General features: G+C 39.6%; 1 non-coding gene across 1 annotated transcript; it reads right to left on the reverse strand.

The window, feature by feature from the left end:
- Positions 1–4,730: 4,730 nt before the first annotated feature.
- LOC131252359 (small nucleolar RNA R71) lies at positions 4,731–4,837 on the reverse strand. Its single transcript, XR_009174384.1, has one exon. It is a non-coding gene; the product is annotated as a small nucleolar RNA R71 (small nucleolar RNA).
- Between the last annotated feature and the right edge of the window lie 20,302 nt (positions 4,838–25,139).

Genomic DNA, 25,139 nt, shown 5'->3' on the forward strand with positions numbered 1-25,139 from the left:
ATAAATTAAGCCAAAACACAGATATGATTGAGGGATAAGTGAATAAAGCAAGCGGAAGACTTATAGAAAACTAGGTGTGCAAGTGTAAATCCCTGAAGTACATATACAAACCAGGTCGTATGAAAGTGTTACTTAACAAACTTATAAGTATCAAGTTACATCATTTAAGTTCCCAAAAATAATCCCGTAATCCCGCGCATCAGACCGAGGCTCGCTAGAACCCGTCTGAAAACTGCATATAAGAGAACGCAGCCTCATCATCATCCATCTCCCGCTCTGCCTCAGAAGTCGCATCAACATCTGCAACATCAGAACTTAAGACAGTCTGGTGGGTGTTTAACACCACCCCAGAAACGTGGGAGTGAGTGATCAACTCAGTGGAACAATAAGGCACTGGTTAACATGCTATCAGTTCAATCAAACAGTAATGATAAAGCAGGACAATTAAATAAATCCTAAGTACTCTTGTTAATGCAAGGATGTATGCAATATGATACGTGCCCTCACGCGTACACCCTCAGCGTCTTCATCTTACGTTACGCATGACATCACCTCAAAGTGCGCCACATCTACAAAGCACATGCAAATGCGGTGCATGGATATGATTACCAAGTTGTTATTAGTCCATTTCACATAGCAGGATTGGGAAGCTAAGATACCTTCCACATATTACCATCCAAACAGTGATCCATTCTAAGGTCGTCAATCCTAGTCATCTCATACGATCATATAGTTGAGGTCGTAGCAAAGGGCTCGTCACCAATCAATGCACGCCTTTCATGCCTTTACTACCACAGTTCGGCTCGTCACCTCCTTGCGGTATCCAGGTATGCTCGAGGTCACTACAAAGGGCTCATCACCAATCAATGTAGGCCGACAGCACGAATATAGTGTCCCATACCACCATAATCGGCTCACGAGTTTAGTTGCTTACTGGTCACTACGGGGAGGCTCGTCACCCCAGCATAGGCCGACAGCTCGACCACGGTGTCCCATACTACCATGTCCGGCTCATAAGTCTTAGCGGATCAAGTACCATAGTTAATATGATTTCACTGGTAAGTTCGGTACCCTAGATTCAAACAGTAGCGTCCATACATGGTGAACATACATCGGACAATCGGGTTACTTGACGAACTCGACTAGCATGAGCGCATGTTGAATTGAGCGACATAGTGCGCAAATACTCCGCGTGGCCAAACCACTGCCGACAACTCTAATACGACTCGGGTTCGTCTAATACGTCCTACGTGGCGAACGCAATCTCAGCCACGAACATAGGGTTAATTACCGATTTTCTAGACTAAGGCATAGTCCCAAACACCTTACACTACAACAGATATTCATGTTGAATGTAAAACAGTATTGGAACAACAACTTAAATCATGGTACATGCGCATCTGAAGAATATCAACTTAACATAAATGTAAGCATATGGAATGCTTGAATTTAAATAACATGGAATGTAACTAGCATAAAGGAAATCATGCACATCAAAGGGAGTGTTGAGAATCACTTCTCAACGCCCGCAATTAGTGTAAGAAGTTACACTTTAGATCATTCATGCATTTCTACAAACACTTAGCATACATGAGACAACATACATGACGTATGTTGGAATACATGCATTTGGACAATTCCTTTTACCAAGGAGCTATCATACATGCATCTAGCACACATACATGACAAATAATCATGGCAAACATAAGTGCATATTTTATACGTATACGGTACTTTATACATACACATAGAATACACAAATCTCACTATAACGCATGCATATCAGGAAAGCAACGTAAACACAACATTTGGCATGTGAAATCTCATCCATAACAAGAATAAATCACTAACTGGCATTGAAAGCCTTGAAAACCATAACCTATACACTTAAAGTCCGCACCTTAAGCAAGGAAAGAAGCACCGAACTGATTTAAACGAGTTGTCTTCGTCAACGGCGATAGAATACCCTAAAGCAAGGATAGAAATGAGATACAACAACATCAAGACTAATCTAAGCTCTAATACAGGTTAGGGTTAGATTAACTTACCCCAAGATGAACTCAGAACCTTCAGAAGAACGATTCAAAGTGAAGGTTCAAGGATGAAAAAGAACAAGGAAGAATCCAAGATGATTCACCAACTTATCTCTCTCACTTTCTCTCTCTTTTCCACTCTCTTTCCAAGCTAGGGTTAGAGACAAATTCGTATGGAAAAGAGAGCTAGGGTTTAAGGACTATAAATAGGCCTAACTTTGACGGAAATAACCCCAGGGTCAAGGTATACTTAGGTTATAACCAAAGTAAGCCTCTCTCGATCCAACGAAGCACTTCTGGTGTGCCAATGACCACGAAAGGTCGGACTTAAGCTCATAGATCATGAATTTAGGTCAGGCTGAGTTTTCGTACCGACCGGCTCTTCAGATCAGCCGTGGCGGACCACACTCAATTCAACGGTCACGGAATCTCGATCAGGTCCACAAGCACTAGGATATGCCTGGGCCACCTTCCCTAATCAGAGGGTGAAATTGGGTCAGAATCCAACGGTCAGAATGCTTAAAATCGTCACGCAAGCGACACAACTCAGATTTCATAAAATCTTAATAAATATCCAACCGTTCTCACACTCTTCACTCCGAACTCAATCAAATCGACCCAGAACATCACATGGACTTGATTTTCGAGGTGATGGTCAAGCCCAACATGGTGACCGCAACAGCCAAAGATCATCACCATCGGACTTCCGACGCGCGGTCCAGGTCTGATCCAGATCTTCCAAAAATTCTCTAGAACAACTGGATTTAGTGATGGATCCCAGATTTCAGAGTAACATAGCGCTAACTAATCTATAAGTTTTGAGCCATACAGATACAATTTAAAGTGACTGATGCGAATTTCACAAGCAATCGAGTATAGCGCTAATTACCCCAAAAACAACTACCTAAGGAAAGATTAGCACAAAAATTCCAAGGTCGTTACAGAAGGTATGTTCGATTGCAATTAAATGTGACTGTCGATGCGACTAAAGCATAATATAAGTGCGTAAAATTGAAATCAATTCCAAGTAGGTGCAAGTTTTTCCTATTTAAAATGGTGATTTAAGCCTTCATAGATGCGAATTAGGTTAGAAGAGAAAGGTCGAGTTGTAGAGCTTCTACAGAATCCTCCAATCCTTTAATTCTTATTCAGTTTTTATGCTTTTCTTTTGAGTTTATTTGAATCATGTCTATGGTTGGTTGAATGTCTTAGCTAGGGTTAAGAGGTGAAGCTTGTAGTAATTTTTAATGGCTTAGTTTCATTCAAGTTATTGGCTTAAATATTGAACAATTTATTAATATTGGTTTGAATGAAAATATATTTTTATTTTACTTTCATCCATTGTTAACTTTGGGTACATTAGTTGCTTAGGAAAGCTAAGAGTACTTGCTTATCTATTTTGCAAGGCATTGATCTGTAAAATCTATTGATTTATTGTACACTAAGGGCATGATAAATGCTTTGAATTTCCTATGATCAATACTTTTATGCTTTATGTGGGAACCAATTCAATTGAAGTTTAAATATGTTTTAGTTTGTAAATGATGAGTTAACCACTCTATTATCCGGATAAATAGAATAAGACTTTAATTCTTATTGAGTAATATGATTGAATCAAGTGAATTAAACATTAAGAATGATTATTAGTGGATCCTTGCTGCTCTAGTTTTTTATCTTAATTGATTTCCTTATCAATTGCATCATTACTTCTTAAATTAAATTCCATAAGTTAGTTTTAGTTATAGTTCCAGCTCTAAAGTGGTTTAGAAATCGCATAAATATAGGTCCCTATGGGTTCGACCTCAGTCTCACCAAATAAAACTCCATCACAGCCTTGCACTTGGGGTTTGTTCCGATCAAGCTTTTAGTGCAATTGTCGAGGACTTCTGTTGCATCTTTCTGAAATACATTAATATTAGAATTGGTGTAGGATTAGGATTAATTTTCGTTATGTTTCTAAATTTAGTTTTTCTGATATTTTTAGATACTAATATTGCTTTTGTTTATTTTGTTTTGTTAAATCTAACTTAGAATCATTAATCAGATACTATCCTTCCAACCCCTAAGCTTTAGTTATTTTAGATTTCCTTTTTTTTTATATAGTTTTTATTATTTTAGTAGAAGTAGGTTTATGTTTAGAATTAGGGTTGAGAGTAGTTCATGCCCAAGTAGGTTCCTGATAACACTCTCTGCCTCTTAAGTGAATGAGGACTAGTTGAAGGATTGCCTATCAATCGTGGGATTAAACAACCCCTAAGATCCTCTAACTTTCCTAAGAATCAACTTCAACAAGGTGCCGTTGAGCAACAAGATGAAAACGAAGTGTAACACTTTCCACCAGTTAGAACTCTACGAGACTATTTGCAACTAGATAGGATGAGAACACATTCCCACATGATCTTTCCACATAATGCAAGAAACATGGATTTCAAACTGAGAGTGATCCAGCTACTTCTAAAATTCCATGGACTAGGTTATGAGAGTCCATACCTACATCTCAAAGAGTTTAACGAGATTGTAGTGACATTACACTTCAACAATGTGTCAGATGACACCTTGAGATTAAAATTGTTCCTTATCTCATTGAAGGAGAAGGCCAAGTCATGGCTTCACTCCTTAAGACCATGATCAATTGGGATATGGGCTGAGAAGACCTAGAAGTTCCTTAAAAAGTTCTTCCCGATTCATAGGACTAATACCCTTAGAAGAGTTATTATGAATTTCTTGCAGAAAGAGGAAGAAACCTCTTTCCAATGCTAGGAGAGGTTTAAGGATCTTCTAAGTGTGTGCCCACATCATGGCTACACAGTTTGGAGGGTCATAGGCTTTTTCTATGATGGACTAACTTTGCACATACACTAATTCATAGAAATGATGTGCAATAGGGAATTCATAAACAAAGATCCCAATGACGGTGGGACTATTTTGATATTCTACCAAAAAAGTGTACTCATGGGATACTTCAACCAAGCCAACTAATTCCAACTCAACTCATGGGATATTCTCATTGGAATCTTTAAGAGGTCTTGTAGAGGTTCGTTAGTTCGAGACATATTGGTGCATCCCTGATGAAGGGGTAAACGTTGTGAAGGAGTAGGAACTAAGAAAAGTATTTGGTTTCCTTAGTAAAGATCTCCCTCTAGAGAGTCTGTGATTACGAGTAGAAGATTGCAGAAGCCACGAAGATCCAGAGTCTCTAAGTCGAGGAAGAGCATAAGTGCGATGCAAATCCAAATCCATGATTGCAATAAATGTTGATTCCTTGGAAAGTGAAGCGCACGACTCCTCATCCATATCTGTCTAATCAACAAGCGGTTATAACTAAAAAGGAAAAATAACTAAGTGTTGGGCGATCGAGCTTAGGAGAAAGAATCGGTCGACATGATCTACTAAGAATCGACAACAATCCAATTGACGGTATTCCTTTACATATAGCCAGCCAGGGAGGTAACCATTCAAGTAATATAGTCCCCTTTTAAGTTCATTTTTCGTCCATGGTGTGTAACTTACAAAAATCTTTTTTCTTTTTTTTCTTTCTCGACTTTATTTTTTTCATCTCAGCTGAGTATCCCGAATGCGGCCAATTGTAATAGTGATGTCATTATTCAATGTTTTCGACTACCAATTCAATACCAAATTCCGATGGGAATAACATTGTTCTACGTTTTACAAAATAGATGATGGTGACATGAAAATGAAATGAAATGCAAGTGTATTTAAAGAAAAAGCAAGCCATCAACCACGTTACAAGCATAAAGAGAAATAAAACAAGAACAGCCAATGGCCGACTAGAAGTGCTTAAGCATTTTTTGGCTTGATTTCTTCAAACTCCTTGAGGAGTTGTAGTTTTTCTGCCTCCATAGCTTCCTTCTACTACCTCCAATTAATGCCCTCCTCCATGAAGATAGGTAAAAAGTGTAGGATTTGGCCGGCATAGTTGTTAGATGAGGAAACTCTGTTTTCAGCATCCCTCTTGCCACCCAAGCTCACACGCGACCGAGCCTTGGTAGTCAGCGATCTGGGAATCAATGAAGATGAGTAGATCATCTAGAATGGAAGGATCCTTAGCACTATAAGCACATTCTTTCTCTTTGATGTCTTCAAGAAGCTCAAAGAGTTGTGCTTGAAAAACTCGAAACAAAGTATGATTGAATTGATGAATCTAATTCCACTGAAGGCAATCATTCCATGCTCGTTGCATTTCCCATGGGCAGAGATTCTTCTTGATCAGCAACTTGCTTAGGTACTTAGCGATTCTCTCATACTCAAATATGAGTTAAAAGTATCGGTTGCCAAGGTAATGAATTATCTTTAGTATTTCCAGGATTTTCCTAAGTAGAATGTCTGATTTAGCAGCTCTAGAAGCTTTTATGATGAAGAGATTGGTATCGAACAACAAAGAACATTGGCCAAAATCATTAAGGCCATAGTCGAAAATCCCGTCCATATAGATCTTGGCATGATCAAAGAAAGAAGAAGAGTTTTGGTTGAAAGCCATGTCCGAAGAGTAAACGAGTTTCAGAAAAAATGTTTGGGTTTCAGTGTAAGTTCAAAGCAGGGTTTTATGTGGTTTGTATAGGTGATTATGAAACCTATGTTCAATGCAAAAGCGACACAATCGAACCAATTCTCCTATTATGGCATTGGTTTCAACTAGGATCATGGATTCTTCAAAGTATTAGATGGTTTTGGGACAAATTCATATTGAATCAGTATTGTTTCTACTGGACAGTTACGGAACAAGTGATCCAGCATGTTGTTTTCTTCATGTTTAATTTCAAGGATGAATGCTGGTCCCATACAGTGATAATCTTAGATTAATGATTTGAAGATTATTTCATCAGAAAGCTTTTTGGAGAGTGCGTTTAAGGTATTGATCAAATTGTCTTAATGAAAAGATGGAGCGAAGACAAAGAAGCAGCCATTGCTAGGATTAGAATTTAGCATTCGAAAGCGATATGGAGAAGAAAGCATTAAATAAGGACAAATGTTTGATACAACGCATATAACAACTGAGAATATAGAACATTAATCAGGGCATCATTGATTTATCATTTGGTACGATATCTATTCATGCATCGCCACAAGGTTAGCTATTTATTCGAAAAAGGGTAGTGGAGTTGACATATGGGATCACCTCGGTTAGAGGCAGTAGCCATAGCGTCGCCACGTATATTGAAGGACGACTACATATATGAGAGGTCACACATCACTTCACTTTTGGGGCTTTCACCTTTTTCCCTAAGGTGAAGCGACATGGGGGGACAATGTCCATCCCTATTATAGCCCGTTCCTACGAGTGCCACTTGTAATGGATTATGTGTAATCATGAGGGATTTACATGGTCTATTTGAATATCTTCAGGAAAAATGGAGAGAATTTTGTGATAATACAGCCGATTATCACTGGTAACCGATCTTATTTGATCTTGTTCATATTCCATGTATCTACCGATTTTGACGCTTAGGGTGATAGTTGTTCGGTTTGAATTGAGCCACACATTCAATTCTGGCGCACGCACATTCATTACGTAACCATATATGTACAGGAGTTGGCATACCTGCATCCATCATGCGACCGAATTTATAAACCGAAGAGTGAACACCTACAGTTTGGGTTACAAGGTTTAAATAAATGGGTTGGCTTATTTTGGCTTGCAGACGACCCACTCACACACCCGGATTTTCTTCATGGGTTGTAGGTAGGCTGATTTTTTCAAAAGCAGATCCAATTACCGAATGATATAGGTTCGGGATTCCACGTATTGACCCAAACAGCACGTTTTACCCATTATGCATCGGTATCGGCAGCTGCTACCGTAGGCCCAAACTGATTTTCAAACCGTGGGCTTCATTGAAATCACTATTTTTTTTTTTAACCTCTCATTGATAAGATGTCAAAGAGAATCAGTTGGCTCGATTGGCAACACACATTTGAGTGGCCGCATGCAGACAAAACAAGCGTGCTTCCTATTAGAAAGAATCGCGAGCTAACGGATAAAACATCGTTTCCGCGAATCATGTCAACTGTTTGCTTATGTCATGAGCATCCAAATTGCCCGATCCAACTCGTCGGTCCTACCAAACATTCGTTTCCTACGTGTCTTTTGCTTTTTCTTCTGAAGAATCCAAAACTAGTGAGAGAAGGAAAACTTGCCAGCAGTCACACGTGCCAACCATACATCGTGTGCACGACATCCAAGCCGCGTATCAGGTGGGACCATTGTTTAGATCGTTTTGCCAAAAGCTCTCAAGCTGTTACAAGAAACATCCACTGTTTTGTTTTGTGGGGACTAGCTGAAAGAATCACAGCCTGAGTTTTTGACAGAATGATCTACTCCTTTGGTCTCGTCTTATACATGGATTGGATGTTGCAATTGGACGCGGATTGCAGCCTACCCCTGCCCGGCTCCAGCTGGGAACGGGCAAGAGCTTTGAGTGCCCACCGTGATGTATGTGTCTTATCCACACCTTCCATACATTTTTTGGTATCATTTTAGGCTATGAACCCAAAAATGAGACAGATCGAAGGCTTAAGTAGACTACACAATGGGGATTAAACTCTTACCGTTGAAAACTTCCTGGGGCGACAGAAGTTTTAGATGGAGCTAATATTTGTGTTTTCTCTTCATCCAAGTCCATGAAACTTTATAAATAAGTTAGATGGAAAATAAACATCACGGTAGGCTGTAGAAAAGTTTCAACGGTTAGAATCATTATCACCGTTGCTTCCCTTTTTTTTTTTTTTTTTTTTTGGTCGGTTGCCTAAATTGACACTAAAAAATGGATGGACGGTGTGGATGAGATCCATACATCACAGTGGGCACTCAAAGTTCCTACCCGTTCCCAGCTGGAGACGGGCGGGGTTAGTACGCAATCCGCGTCCGTTGCAACTGTGGTGAATGGAATGAATGGAATGGAAACCATGAAGAGAGAATGAATCTGAAAGATGACGAGTGAAGCCAGTCTTTCTCTGCAAGTTGACAGACGATCCAAAGAAGATATCATCAAAGTCCACCATTCATTCCAATAATCTCCATAGATTTTGTACCTACCGCTGTGCCCACTTGGCCAATCCATGACGTGGCCCAATTGACTGATTGGACGTAAGATCAGCAGCGTCCATTTGAAGCCCATGGACTAACATTGCACACATGTGCGAGATCCAAATCATCCACCACGTGGGCCCATAATGAAGGTTCCCTGGGCCCAAGAATAAGGCTAGCTCACTCATAAAGCAGGAAGCAGCGAACAGAACAATTGCAAGGCTAAAATCAATGGATGATTTTTATTTAAACGTCCATCTGTTTTGTAAAATAGCCCAAACTGGTCACTGGAAGTTTTGGTCCACTCTTCAAAAGTAGAGCCTCTTCCATGGACGGCTCAGATGTTCCAAATAAACCGTTGTTGCACACCTGTCGAATCAGAAACCTCCCATGATGGATGGGTAACTGCGTCAGCTGGACAAGACTGTTAATCCAAGGGTCATGGTTCCATTCGATCAATTGAGCCTTTTAACGTCCACATGGTCTTGAGGCAGGCTAATTTTGGACCGTCTAAGCCGTGGGCTAAATGGAGGTAACCTGATATTCATGCGAAGGGATCCGCAAGATGCGCCTGTTATGGGGACATGCGTCATGTGACTTGGGACGTACCTGTTGTAAGCGTGTGTGGCGCAGCATGTACCACACTTGAGCTGTGTGGGGCCCACCGTTATGGACGTGTGCAATTCAATCCGTCAATCAAATTAGGGACATTTTATATTAATCATGGGAGGAAAAAAAAAATAATTGCATACGGTTAGCTCTTGGGTTTAGAGATTGGCTCAAGTGATAAATGCAGGCGCAGTATAATTGAATAGAATGTGCGTCTCAATTCAAACAGTAACAACTATCACCCTAGGTTCCAAAATAGGCAGATGCGTCCCATGTGATCAAGATGGAATAAGATTGGCAACTTATTTAGTCACTTGTACAATATTTTAAAATGACCAGGCGAAAGTAAAGTGCTGAGGGTCAAATATTGCAAATTGGACCCCATTTATATCTTAGTTTTATGAACGATACTGCTTAATGTCCTATTTTACTCCTGTTATTGTTGCAAGGTAAATTTGAGAGCTTGAATTGGAAAAAATGCTAAAAATATGGATTTGACACTTAAAGATCACCAAAGGTAAAGAATGGATCTTTGGAGGCAAAGATTAAAGATTTCAAGGTCCGAAGATTTAAGAAAACCAAGTGAAAAAAGAACGAAGCCGAAAGAACAAATGCAAAATACACATTGACTGTATCATCAAGCACTGTTCGATGACATCGAGTACATAATCAATTACATCGAACATAGGTCGATGACATTGAATTTATGAAGGAAAATTGAGTTAGTTGCTGGACATACTGGGCACTATTTTTTATTACTCGAAGGTCTATTCGATGATATTGAATTTATTGTAGAAATTGGAATAATTTTGTGGACTGTTTTAGATACATTATCGATTCCTCAAAAATGTTCGATGACATCAAAGGCCTCTTCGATGACATCGAAAGTAGGTTCGATTACATAGAAGGTCGTTGAATTTGGATGAAGCTATAAAAGTGCAGAAAAAGCACGTATAAAAGACACATTCGATGACATGAAGCCTGTTCGATGTCATCGAACGAACTGCGTGAAGTTACACAAAGTTACGCGAAGTGCGTAAATGTGAGGCAATTTTTGAATTTTTCTAAGGAGGTGCGTAAGGAGGTATTGCACAACTATAAATAGGAGTCCCCATGGCATCCCTGGGGATCATCAAGGGTTTGAGGATTGGAGCAAAAAGCGTGGAGAGCCGTCGGAAAGCGTTCTTCTTCTTCCTTAGTTTTTCATGCTTTCTTTTAGGGTCTTAGGTCCAATCATGACAATAATTGGCTAAACCTTTTATCTATGGCTAAGAGGTGAAGCTTGCAGTATGATAGAATATTTTTTTATTATTTTGATTCATATTTATATTGAACTCTCTTTGATTCTAGTTTGATATCTAAGAAATACTTTCAGTTTTTAATGGTCTGTTGTGACTCAAATTATAATAGATCTATGATATCTTTGAGTATCTCTTTTCATGTATTGAGATTGTGAAATTAGTAAATCCTGTTGTTCACCATTGTCTCATGGAGATGGTTGGATGATGGAATCCCTTCTAATTTTCATGATTCTGTTATGTTTAGTTATGAGATTGGTATATCTTATTATGATCCATTATCTCCTGGGCATGGTTTTGTGATGGATTCACTTCCAGTTCTCACAACACTTATCCATTGAGAATTAGGTCAAAGAAAGTTCAAATTCGATTTTACTGAGATATCTTCCAATTGGATAAGATGGGACCCTGATTTCAGTTGTGTCCTTGAATCAAGTATACATCTCCCTAATCTCTATAAGTGGATCCTTGGAAACCCTAGTTCCCACCTTTGAATTTCTTAAGTTTCAGTTAAATAATTCACAATTACTCCCTCTACACTTTCAGATTTAGGTTTACATCTTCTTTTAATTCTACTTCTAGTTGCTTTTAGAATACTCACGAGATTAGTCCCTGTGGATTCGATTTCAGTCTCACCGAGATAATTACTGCGTCGCAACCCTAAACTTGGGGTTGTGAACAAGTTTTTAGCGCCGTTGCCGGGGATTAATGATTGCATTTTTCTGAGATTAACTACTTTTGGAATTAGTTTAAGATCAGGATTTTTCTATTTTCTATTTTTATGATTAAGGTTTTTTGAATTACTTTAGAAACTAATTTTGCTTTCTAATTCTAGGTTTAGAAACTTTCTTTTTTTGTTTTTTGAAACTTACCTTTTCGACTTTTTAATTATAGAATAGAAACTTTCCTAATTATTTTTTTTAGAAACTAACTTTTTAATTTTTAAAAACTTTCTATTTTTTCTTTTTAGAAACTAGGTTACTTTCTTTATTTTCTTTTTAGAAACTAATTCACTTTCCTTTTTCTTTTGCAAGATTCTAACATAAAACCTTCTAATTTGGTAACTTCTTTCTAATTCTCTCTCTTTCTAATTCTGGATTTCTATTTCCCTTCTTTCTTTTACGTTTAAGTTAGAATCTGAAATTGAGGGCTGATAGTGTTTCTGCCCAAGTGAGTCTGTCACAGCACTTGACATCATTTGAGTAAAGTAGGATTAGTTGAGGGGTTATCTATCCATCACAGGATTAGACACCACTCGAGATCCTCAGAGTTAATTGAGGTTATGACTGTAAATCAACTTGGAAATCAACTGATGAATTAGCCGCAACCTCGAGTTATAGAAGTCCAGGATGAGAATGAAGTGCACCATGCACACCCGCCTTGTACTTTACGAGATTACTTACAACCGGCGGGGATGAGCACCCCTTCTTGTATGGTTTTTCCAAGAATCAAAGGAAACATGAATATCAAGCCTGGAGTGATCCAACTCCTTCCAAAGTTCATTGGACTTAAATCTGAAAGTTCATACCTATACTTGCAAGAGTTTAACAAGGTTATAACCACTTTATACTTTCCTAACATGTCTGAGGACATGGTCAAGCTGAAACTTTTTCCTTTCTCCTTCAAAGAGAAAGCTAAGATGTTGTTGCACTCACTACGTTCGCGATCTATTCGCATATGGAATAACATAACGAAGGAGTTTGTTTAAAAATTCTTTCCATACCATAAGACGAACACCATCAGGAAGTTGATCATGAACTTCGCCCAAAAGGAATATGAAACATTCTTTCAATGTTGCGAGCGGTTCAAGGATCTCGTCAGTTCATGCCCACAATACGGTTTTGAAACGTGGCGCATAACAACTTTTTTCTATGATACACTAACATCTTACATGTGTCAATTCGTCGAGACGATGTGCAATGGGGAATTCATGAACAAGAATGTCGATGAGGTGTAGGATTACTTTGACAAACTTGCTAAAATCGCACAATCATGAGATATCACCCCAAAACCTAACACCACATCTAAGCCTACTCAAGCAAGGGAGCGAGGTGGGATATACATGCAAAAAAAGGATGATGATATAAATGCTAAAGTGGCCCATCTCGCAAGGAATGTCAAGGTCATAGAACTTAAGAAGGATAAGGCTAAGGAAGTTGTTTGCGGTATCTGTGCTTGCAACATACATATAACTGAAAATTGTTCAATGTTACTTGCTTTTCAAGAGGCATTGAACGAGTAATCGAATGCCATAAACAACTACCAAAAACCTTTCAATGGACCCATCTCTAACACATACAATCCTAATTGGAGAAATCATCTGAACTTTAATTAGAAGAATGGACAAAATGCTTCTCCTCAAGGAATCCCTAACCAATTCTTGAATTAACGGAAACCTCAAGAGGATCTGATCTGGAAATATATTCAAAACCAAGAGTTTATTGCTCGGAGTATATTGTAAACCCATCAAATCCTTCTAAAGGCCATACAAGGGCGTAAAATAAAAACAATTCAATTGGGGAAAAATGGATTCTTTCAGCCCAACCTTTCCCCAACCCTAAACCACAATACGAAATAAGTGATCCAAGCTCTTCAAATTCAATGGAGCAAGCTAAGTCTATCACCACTCTAAGGAGTGGGAAGATGATTGACAAATTTATTCTGGTAAGGGCTAAAAAGTCTAAGGACCTGGAAGTAAACGAAATTGATAGACCTAACAACACTCCACAAGAGTTAGATCCAAAACTGCAAAGCAAGCCGACTGCACCATTCCCCCAACGGTTGATTGCACCAAAATATCTCTCTAACTCTCAGGGCATTCTAAAAGTGTTGAAACAAGTGAAGGTCAATATTCTTTTACTGGATGCTATTAAAAAAATATCTTCATATGCCAAATTTCTAAAAGACTTGTGTATGACCAAAAGACAACAAAATATTCAAAAGAAAATCTTTTTAATTGAAAAAGTGAGTGTCATCCTAAAGCAAGATGTGCCATAGAAATACAAAGATCCCGGCAGCCCAATTAATGCTTGTATAATTGGAAATTATCGCATTGAGCATGCACTTCTTGACTTAGGAGCAAGCGTAAATCTAATTCCTTACTCGGTCTATGAACAACTAGGTTTAGGTGAATTGAAACTCACCCGAACCACATTACAACTTGCTGATCACTCAGTTCGTGTACCGAGAGGGATAATTGAGGATGTGTTGGTTTAGGTTGATAAATTCTACTTCTCGGTAAATTTTATCATCCTGAATACTCAACCCATCGTGGACATGACCACTCAAATTTCTGTATTTCTTGATCGCCCATTCCTTGTCATATCAAATGCAATCATTAATTGTATGAATGGAGTCATGAGTTTGTCTTTTGAAAATATGACATTAGAGTTGAATATCCTTTTCAATGTGGAAAAACAATTAAAGGATGATTACGATTCCCACGACATTAATATGATTGACTCTTTCGTAGAAGATAGAACATTGTTGACCTTATCCACCGATCTTCTAGAAACGTGTCTAGCCCACTCCCATGATTTCGATGATCATATGATTAAGGAGACGAGTGCCATGCTTGATATTGTGCCGGTACTTGAAGTTAACCAGTGGAGGCCACAATTTGAAAAATTTTCCCAAACTGATGTTGTAAGGCACGTATCTTAGTCCGTACCATTCTATAGATTCCCGAGATCCTCCCTGTCGAATTTCGGAGACCCGCGACCTGTATTCAGCGTTTGCATGCGACCTTGAGTCGCACCCTGTCAACCTAAGTCGACTTAACCCGAGACTTATACCCTAGCGACCGCGTCGTAGCCGTGGTTCCAATGCCGCGTCTCACTCACCAAGGTGATACTCAGGCTAAGAGTTGTGGGCCTGCACATATCTCTAGGAAACGCCGCGCATTTACAATTCTGAGAGAATCTCTATCCAATATATCTCATCAATACCATCAATGGTCAAGTACATGTCAAGTACACACATCACTCAACACATCACTCACCCCATTACAACTCATATATCTTTTACATAACAACCCCAAAAGTCAACAATGCCTTACACAACCCATCCCTCTCTCCCATTCATCACTTCATCCCATCTCCTCTCTCTCTCTCTCTCTCTCTCTCTCTCTCTCTCATTTCTCCATTCTCTTCGAAGCAACCCAAGGAAAAATCCAACGTCCAAGCATTCTAAGCTCCAAGAAGTTTTGTGTGCGGCCTACTTCCTAACCCTCTCATCTCCTATCACAACCCTTCATACTTCATCATCTTCCATTAAGATCGAAGCCAAAGGGTTTGGCGTTCCATCGGATTGAGAAGATCAACGGTGGGTGATCTTGGATCTACATTTTTGTTATATTAGCTGAGAACTTGGCCTACCACTTCTGAATCATTTGAATACTTTAGTCACGACTCAAAAAATATACTCCAAGAATATCTTTTTTTCAACATTGTGTCGTCTCTTGATTATATAGAGGTCCTTAAGGAATTTGGCATATAATGGGATTTGTTTTATGACATCCAACAAAGCGATGTTGATTTTCACCTTTTTTAGAACCTTAAAGATATCTTAAGTATTGGGTAGAGGTTTGGGTGAGATCAATCGTTGTGGGAATGGAACCACCGGTTGATACTCTTTTTCTGGTTCCTTCTCATTTGGGGTGTTGTTAGTCTCATCATCACCATTAGATTCTTCTGAGTCATTAGGCTTCTCAACCCTCGTTGGGATGATTTTATCAGTTGTTTTTTCACTTCTAAGAGTGGTGATAGACTTGGCTTGCTCCACGTGTTGAGTTGAAGAGCTAGGATCACTTATCCCACATTGCAGCTTCAGGTTAGGTAGAGGTTTGGCTGAAAGAGTTCCTTTCTCCCTAATAGTTACTTGAGACTCAAATCTTTGAATGAATGATGCAAACATCCCTTAAAATGTTTTAATATCTTCGAGTGCTTGAGTAACACTAATTGAATTGCTATTAATCATGTATGAATTTTTGAACTTAGCCGTTTTAATTAAAAAATGGCAATTTTGGCCATCTTAGTCAAATTCGGCCATCTTGATCGTAAGATTGTAAATTCTACTATCTTTATCAAACTTAACCATCTTGATCGAAAAATATCAATGTCCAACGTGACAATCGAGGTTGCCAATCAATCTATTTCAAATAGAGCTTATAATTGACCGAGGTAGTAATATAGCTGAGAACTTGGCCTACTACTTCTGAATCATTTGAATAATTTAGTCACGATTCAAAAGCTGAGATTCGGCAATTGGAGGTGGTTCAGGGCCTACGGCCTACCTAATTTTGTCTTTCATAATACGGTAGATTTCCAAGAAAGGGTTGCCCCAAGCGTACCGTGATTTCCTTCTTCAAAAATAATATTTTTTTACCATTAGCACTTTACTTAAGAAAAGAAATGCAATCAGTGCAACAAAAATCTACATAGCCCATTACTATCCACTCCTTCCGTCAATGGCCAGCTCACGTTAGGACATTAGGCTAACAGTCAGGCGAATTAAAAGTATTGCTTTTTCCGTTCATACCAGAGGGACCCACCTCATGACGAGACTGGATGGCAGAGGGACTCGGATTCAGCAGTGATACTGGTTTTTGTTTTTTTTTTTCTTTCCACACACCACCTATGGGTACTTGAACCCGTGACCAGGTGTTGAAACTCCAAAGAATCTACCACGGGAGAAAGAGTAAGGACTCATTCGGTAGTGATACTGTAGTGCAAGGCTAGTACTAGTCTGTGTTTTGTGCCCTATAACGATGTATGTGTTTATTCATGTTGTCCGTCCATTCTACAAGGGCATTAGTAAAAAATGAGGCAGATCCAAATCTCAGTTGGACAACACTACGAAAACAGTGGTGATTGAATGCCCACCATTAAGAATTTCTTGGGACCACGAAAGTTTTAGATCAAGCTGGTATTTGTGTATTCACTTCATCCTGACCTACTTCATCTAGATCTTTGTAACCTAATCAATAGGTTAGATGGCAAATAAGCATTAGAGTGGACCCTAGGAAGTTTTTGATGGTGGGCTTTTAATCACCACTGTTTCTTATGGTGTGGTACACCTGAGATTTGTATCAGCCTCATTTGGGCTCAATACAGAATCCAAGCCTGATACAGCTTGGATGGATCCCTGACTATTGGGCCCACTATGATGTCCGTGCCTTAAATCCACTCTATCCATTCATCTTGACAGCTCATTTTTGGGATAAAAAATAAAGTAGATCCAAATCTCAGGTGAACCACACCACAAGAAACAGTAGTGATTGACTATTAAAAGGTTTTGGGTCCCAAAAATTGTATCATATGGATATTTGTGTGGTTTCTTCGCCCAGGTCCCTGTGAATTTACCAATATGTTGGATGACAAATATATAAACCGTTCCAATGGCCCCCAAAAGGATGGACAACCTGTATATACCCCTTCAATTCAGTACAGGCTATATATATATAGACTTATATGTAGCACAATATTCAATTAGCTTCCTTGCTGGATCTTTGATTACCTTAGCAGGCCCTCTCTCCGGTCAGCCGGGCCCCTTCATTCCATTCTTTAGTGGAAGCCACTCCGTTACCTTATTTCAACAATTAGTAGTATGCGATGTTCGTCCATGCAAGAAGTCATGTTCCGGCAGCATTACGATAGGGTATGGCCAAGATCGGTCAGCCGGGAGTACCTGTGACCGATTTACGATCATTTATTAGCCTTGTGAACTAATACCACTCATAAATCATTTGAAGAAAGCAGTCGCATTGGCATTGAACGGACAAGTCCAAGTGCCAGGAGATTTTTGAGGACTTGAAAAGAGCTGTGAGGGAGGAAACATACAAAAAGGCAGCATCCATTCGAGCCCATTGCAAAGTGCGACCTTGGAAGGTTTACGGGTGCAGATCGGCTGCCAAAAGCCTTTTTGTAGGAACTTCCTATGATGGCAAGCTAAATGCTCACCATGATGTTTGTGAGAAATTTACCCTGTTCATCCATTTTGTTAGATCGTGTTGGGTGATGGACTTATAAACGAGGCTTTACAAACTCACCACACAATAAGGAAAAGTGAGTAGGGAAATGCCTACTGCTGAAACCTCCTTAGGTCTGCTACAGTGTCTATATGCCAGCCATACTGTTCCTAGGTCGTTCCTACTAAGATAGCGGAAAACACCAAAAACATTAGTATGATCAACTTGTGGTGCCACGAATGTTTCAAAAGAGAACTTTCATTCTTCACTTTGTTGTCGGGCAGCCCACTTAGTTTTGAATATACCTGAATTTTAGACCCATGTCCTTGACACGATCTTCACAGTGGGCTCCACACAGCTTCAATTGTGACACAGGGAAGGGCGTGTTAGGGTCGAGCACCATCTTCCTTTGAGGGATAACTACTCCGAATCCACGGAGCTTCTCTGGACTCTTCATAGAGAAGCCTTGAATCCATGACAAAAATAAGAAATTTTCTAAAATTCAAATAAATTGCTTGATTATAAAAGAAATGAGCTTACAACCTCTTAAATAGTGACATAAACCCTAAAAAGAAGTTTCGAAGTCATACAACAACTAAAACTCCTATAAATCGTGACTTATTATAAATAGTAAACTTACTATTTATAAACAGATATAATTTCCACTAGACCACATGGTTTTGGGCCGAAAATAATGAGTGTCCTATTTGGCTCAATCATAATATTCTCCTAATTATTCTAAGCACTTTTCATGTTGGATGCAACTCCTAAAGCCCAATGGATGAATATAGTTATAATCAAACTAAAACTTAGCGAAGTGATCATGCTAAGTAAAAAACGAAAATAAAACAAAAATTCAACCATCAATCTAATGTAAATTTTCAAGTTCTTCATGCACAACCCGGCAGGGCGGGGTTGGGTAGCTAAAGTATCTTGTCCTACCCAAAATTACATATGGCACGTCGGATAACTCATTTCGGTTTGCGAGATATGCTCATTTTAAGGTTCCGACAATTCACATCCGTTCCACCTCCAATCGAGCCTTTTCAGGTCCATCGTGGCCATGAAATTGTACCCGACCCACTCTACATCATGTTGCAGGTTCCTGCTGAAGGATTTCCTGGGCAATCAGCTTCCATGGTAGACGTGGATCAGGTGCTACCCTCAACATAGGGCCACCTTGATGATTTGTTGTGCATCCATGTCATCTAGCCATTTTTTCAGACCATTTTAGGTCGTGGTCCCAAAAATTAAGCAGATCCAAATCTCTGCTGGACCACACCACAAGAAACAGTGGTGATTGAATGGTTATCATTAAAAACTTCTTATGGCCCACCGTAATGTTTATTATCCATCCAACCCATTAATAAGGTCAACTAGACCTGGATCAAGGGAATGAATATAAAGATTAGCTTGATCGAAAGCCTACAAAAATATTTTAAATGGCCACTCACCACTGTTTCGATCCACCTGAGTTTTGGATCTGATTAAGCTTTGGGATCTTATTCTAAAATGAGCTGGAAAAACCAACGGACTGCATAAATAGACAACACATTCATCAAGGTGGGACCTACACAGCAAGGGTAACACCCACTTCGATCTTTCCTGGGTAAGACCTCATCCACTTCTTTTTAGGGGATTATGAATCCCAAGTATGGTGTGTCAGAACGGCCGTTTCATTAGTTATGGATTGGAATGCCATAATAGTTATGATTAAAAAAATAACCAACCCATTACGCTCTCTGTAGAGGCTGTCACTGCCTTGCAACGGTCCATTACGAAGCGGATGTAAGTTGCTTTCTGAATTTTATTTCCAATAAAAATGAGAGACAAACAATCCTTACAATAGCTATTACAACCGGGATCGCAAAGGTAACAGCAACGGCCATTACAACCACTGTACCGAGCTCATTGTTCTGTAGGCCCTACTATGATTGTGTGGTTTCTCCATGCAGTCTTTATCAATTCTGCCAGCTCATTTTACAGTACAACAGAAACAAAAAATGAGACAAATCCAAATATCAGGTGGACAACACCGCAGGAAATAGCGGCGATTGAAGGGTGCACGAAAGTGTTGGATCAAAGCACCTAATCAACAGGTCGGACTATGAAGTTTTCAGAGGTGGACGTTCAATCACTAGATTTAGATCTGTCTAGTTTTAAATTTTTATTTTTATTTTTTTGGCTCATTCTCTAAAATAAGCAGGAAAAATAGATGAGCGGCTTGATAAAGCATATGCATCATAATCGGTCCACAGCACTGAACTCGGTACCTGAGGACGCGTATTGCGTCTTACCCCACCCGTCTCCAGCTGGGAGCGGGCAGGCGCTTTGAGTGACCATCGTGTTGTATGGGTCTCATCCACACCGTCCATCCATTTTTTTTCCGTTTCGTTTTAGGTTGCAAGCCTAAAAATGAGGCAGATCCAAGGCTCAAATGGACCACACCGCACGAAGCAGCGGTGATAATGATTCTCACCGTTAAAACTTTTCTACGGCCCACCCTAATGTTTATTTTCCATCCAACCTATTTATAAAGTTACGTACACCCAGATGAAGAGAACACAAATATCAACTCCATCCAAAACTTCCGTGGCCCCAAGAAGTTTTCAACGGTAAGAGTTTAATTCCCATTGTGTAGTCCACTTAAGCCTTGGATCTGCCTCATTTTTGGGCTCATATATTAGATTGATAAGAAAAAATGGATGGACGGTGTGGATAAGACCCATACATCACGGTGGCCACTCAAACCTTCTGCCCGTTCCCAGCTGGAGACGGGCGGGTTTAGGACGCAATCCGCGTTCAGTACTTGATGGGTCGCTACCAAATCCAGGATGGAGGGAGAGGATGTCAGAGAGGACAGTAGACCCCACACCTTTCTGTTGCGCGGGCTCGATCATGCGTAGCAGGAAACTCGCGTCCTGTCTTCGTACGTACCAGCTTCCGCTCCTATAATCAAATACACTTTCCCCTCTTTAATTTGGACCGCTGACCATCGCACTTTCATCAGACGAGCGTATCTTCAGAAAAATAAACAACGGCTAAGATCGCATTAGTAGAGATTTTCTTTTCACTGGCCGACCACATCTACAGTAAAAGCTATATGTACGATGACCGCGACGATGCATGAAGGGCGAGAGTTGTACCCTTTACCGTACTCTCTACTGCTGCACCTAAGAAGTGTTATAATGCACCTCGATATTAAAAGCTTTTTTTGCAGCACACAATCCCAACGTGTGACGTTCGAGACTCCTTCACCTGGTGGGCCACCATATGGATGGCGAAACACAAATACTCCGTGACCCGATAAATCTTACCATCCAGACGTGCGTATTGCCGGAAGCGGATTGGCTGGTGTATTGACGTCAGCAAGTTCTGTGGTGCCATCATGAGGTATGTGTTATATTCTTAAGGATTGAGCCGAAAAGTAGGGCGCGGATTAGGTACTCCCCCCGCTTGTTCGGAGCTCGGGACAGGCGGAGGCTCTGAGGGCCACTGAGGATCCACTGTGATGTTTTCATTTTATCCAAACCGTCCATCCATTTTTCCATATCATTTTAGAATATTGTATAAAAAATGGAGAAGATCAAAGACTTAAATGGACCACAAGGTGGGGATTAGATTCCTACAGTTGAAAAAATCTCGAGGACAACAGAAGTTTTGGATCAAGATGATATTTGTTTTTTTACTTCACCCAGGTGTATACGATCGTATCAACAGGTTGGATGGCAAATAAAAAACACGGTGGACCCCAAGAAGGTTTCAACGGTGGGCATCCTTAGCACAGCTACCTCCTGTGGTGTGGTCCAATTTAGCGTTGGATCTGTCTCATTTTCTATTCGATACTCTAAAATGATATGAAAAAATTGATGGATGATTTGGATAAAATGAAAACATTACGATGGAACCTCATAAGCCTCAGCCTGTCCCGAGCTCCGAACAGGCGGGAGATGTACCTAATCCGCGCCCCGAAAAATAAGAGAGATCTACAGATCAATTAGACTAGACCACACTGCAAAACGCAGTGTGGGATTGAACGCTTACCATTGAAACACAGAAGTTTCAGATCAATATGAATTATTTTTTTTTATCTTCATCCATGTATTTGTGACCTTGTTAACAGATTGGATAGAAAATAAACGTTACGGTGGGCCCTACGAATTTTTTTACTGTGAAAATCATTATCCTTGCTGCTATTTCTGGTGCGGTGGTCCATTTGAGCTTTGGATATGATTCATTTTTTGTCTAATAATCTAAAATGATCTAAAAAAATGGATGAACAGTGTGAATGTTATAAATACATCATTTTGGGGCCATATAACTTTGATCTCCTTTGAACCGTTCGTACAACTCGGAGCTCGAGGAGCGTCGGCGCTCGTCTCCGCACGACACGTAACTACACCAGCCAATCGGCTTCCGGGTTTTTGCCACTACGACATGGATTATTGATCTGACCGTTTCTTTAATGGGCCACCGATCAGAGAAGAATTAATTGATACATAGTACGTAAATCCCAGGTGAAGAATGCCCCGAAACTCCTCGACAGTATCTTCTTAACCTTTCAATTTGCGGTCTACAGATTTACTCATACTAAGCAATGCATCAGAAGCCACACTCAACTCTAAAACTATCAAATATTAAGCAGCTAGAGAAAATCCGGTCTTTTGATGACATTTGACGTCACACCACCGTAGGATTAACAAAACAGGACCCACTTGTCAAAACTCAAAACACACGTATATTGCGAAAAAGCCTGGTGAGTCGATGATCACATGGTGGTGGCCCAACAGATCGACGTACCTAATCTGTCACGTTGAAGAAGCTGCACGATGACTTTTTCACATCCTCACAAGCAAGCACCGGACATCATTGCACTACCATCCACGAACTGTCCATGCATAAGACCGTAACAGGTGCAGAAAACCAAATCCACGATATCAATGCACCCAAGCGCATTGGATGCGGAACTCCTCTCCAGCAGTATGAATTTCGCCACCTTTATTGGACGACGGAGCATATATAAATAATATATATACCCCTACGGCTGCACCTATACTGCAATATCCGCTCCGAAAGAAATGAACTGTTTAGTCCGCACTAACAGCACTCAGCTCACACATGCACACACATGGTCACACGTGCACAACCCGTGCCATCACGCAATACACTGCATCGCGTGTAGAGTAGGCACCACTATTATTTTATGCCTATGGGATTTTTGCACTCTCGTTGTCAAGGATAACTGCACAGAATCTACTGAGCTTCTCTGGAGACTTTTCGAATCCACCGGGAAAATAAAAACAAATTCTAAAAAATTCGATTGATAATTGAAATAAAGAGTTTACAACTCTTTAAACAGGGATACTAAGCCATGAGAAAAGTTTTAGAATTAAACTACAGCTAAAACTCCTAAAAATCACGACTTACTATAAATAGTAAACTTACTACCTATTGGAAACTATTTTTGGGCCAAAAAAATAGTATCCGCTTCACCATGCTATTCTCCTAATTATTCTAAGCACTTTTCAGGTTGGTACAACTCCTAAAGCCCAATGGATGAAGAGTTTTACTTAGACTAAAACTTACTATAAATAGTAAAATCAAAATGAAAACAAGAATTCGGCCGTCGATCTGATGGTATTTCACAAATTCAGTGTGCGCAACCCTGCGTGGGTTGGGTAGCTAAAGTAGCTTGTCCTATCCCAAAATCACATATGGCACGTCCAATAACTCGTTATGGTTTGCGAGATACGTCCATTTTAAGTTCTGGACAGTCGACGGTCCAGATCACTCCTGCTTCCGATCAGGCCTTTTTTTTTATCCATCTTGACCATGAAACTGTCCGCAACCTGCCCTACATCATATACTATACCTAATGAAGGTTGCTCCCACTTGGCAGCCAGTTTGAAACTTCAACCACAACCACATCTTTTTATCTTGAACCCCAGCCACATATCAGGCAATACCCAATGTCCACACGGTCAATATTATCACCGGGATCATTGGGCCGACAACAATAATGCTTATGTAAGTTTTGAATTGTCATTGCCAGCCATGACAAGCATGAAACTTTAGCAAGGAAGAGGATTCCTGCAGCTAGATAGCCGGGACAATGCTTAGATGACAAATGATCATGATAGTTGGGTCAGTAACAGGAGTGGAAACAAATGACTAACGAAGAGATTGCAATACCACTGAAGACAAACATGGAATCTAGAGTGGCAATAGCATGATGCCCAGATGCATTATCTACCCATTTTATTAAAAAGCATGCACTCACATATGGCAACTTGCAGTGCAGTCATGAAAAACCTGGGCTGAGTCGGACCAATGTTAGCTGAGTGTCAGAGCATGGGAGGAAGAAATCATTTAGTCATTGTAAACCCAAGCTGGATTGGAACATTGCGCTGCACCGAGTGTAATTTTTACCCAAAGATTTTATTCTACTATATACTGTAATGGCATATCAGGATCAGTTCTACTATATAATTAAAAGTGGAATGTAATTCTACCAAAAGATTTTATTCTACTATACTGTTCAGGTCAAGATTAGTTCTACTATATAATTAAAAGCAGTCACAAGGATGCTGAATGCTTTTTCAAAATTCGGCATTTGGAGATTACCTCAAAACTTCAATACTGCATGCATAATATTGTAGCAAAACAAAGAACTATTTGGGTGAAACATGAATTGTATATGTATAAAGCATCACTGAGCATAAACATATTCTTCATCATCATCATCTAAGGCCCATCCAAACTGCTTGGACTCAGCTGAGAGTAAAAAACAATATCCATACTGAACTTATTTTTGTAGTAAAAAACATATGCATACTGAACTTATTTTTGTAGAAGTTAGATAATATCGAAAATTCTGGCCTGACAAGATAAAAGAATGTTTGGCACGTGCAACATTCACTTTCACCAAGTCATGCAATGGTAACACAACATGAATCATTACCGTTGAATTGACATCGTGAAGGGACCGAATGTTTTCATTTAATTTCCCAATTAATGAGAAATAAATATGATCAAGAAAATCAAACTTTTTTATTAATAAATTCCAAACACAATTGAATTAATATTGAAATTAACTTCAAAGATTTCTTTTGGCATCATTTATAAGATGCTATCTAAAAGTCTGGTCAGCTAAAATTATGTTCATCACATTGAGCATTCACATTCAC

Source organism: Magnolia sinica, chromosome 7, assembly GCF_029962835.1.
Source record: "Magnolia sinica isolate HGM2019 chromosome 7, MsV1, whole genome shotgun sequence".
NCBI lineage: Eukaryota > Viridiplantae > Streptophyta > Magnoliopsida > Magnoliales > Magnoliaceae > Magnolia > Magnolia sinica.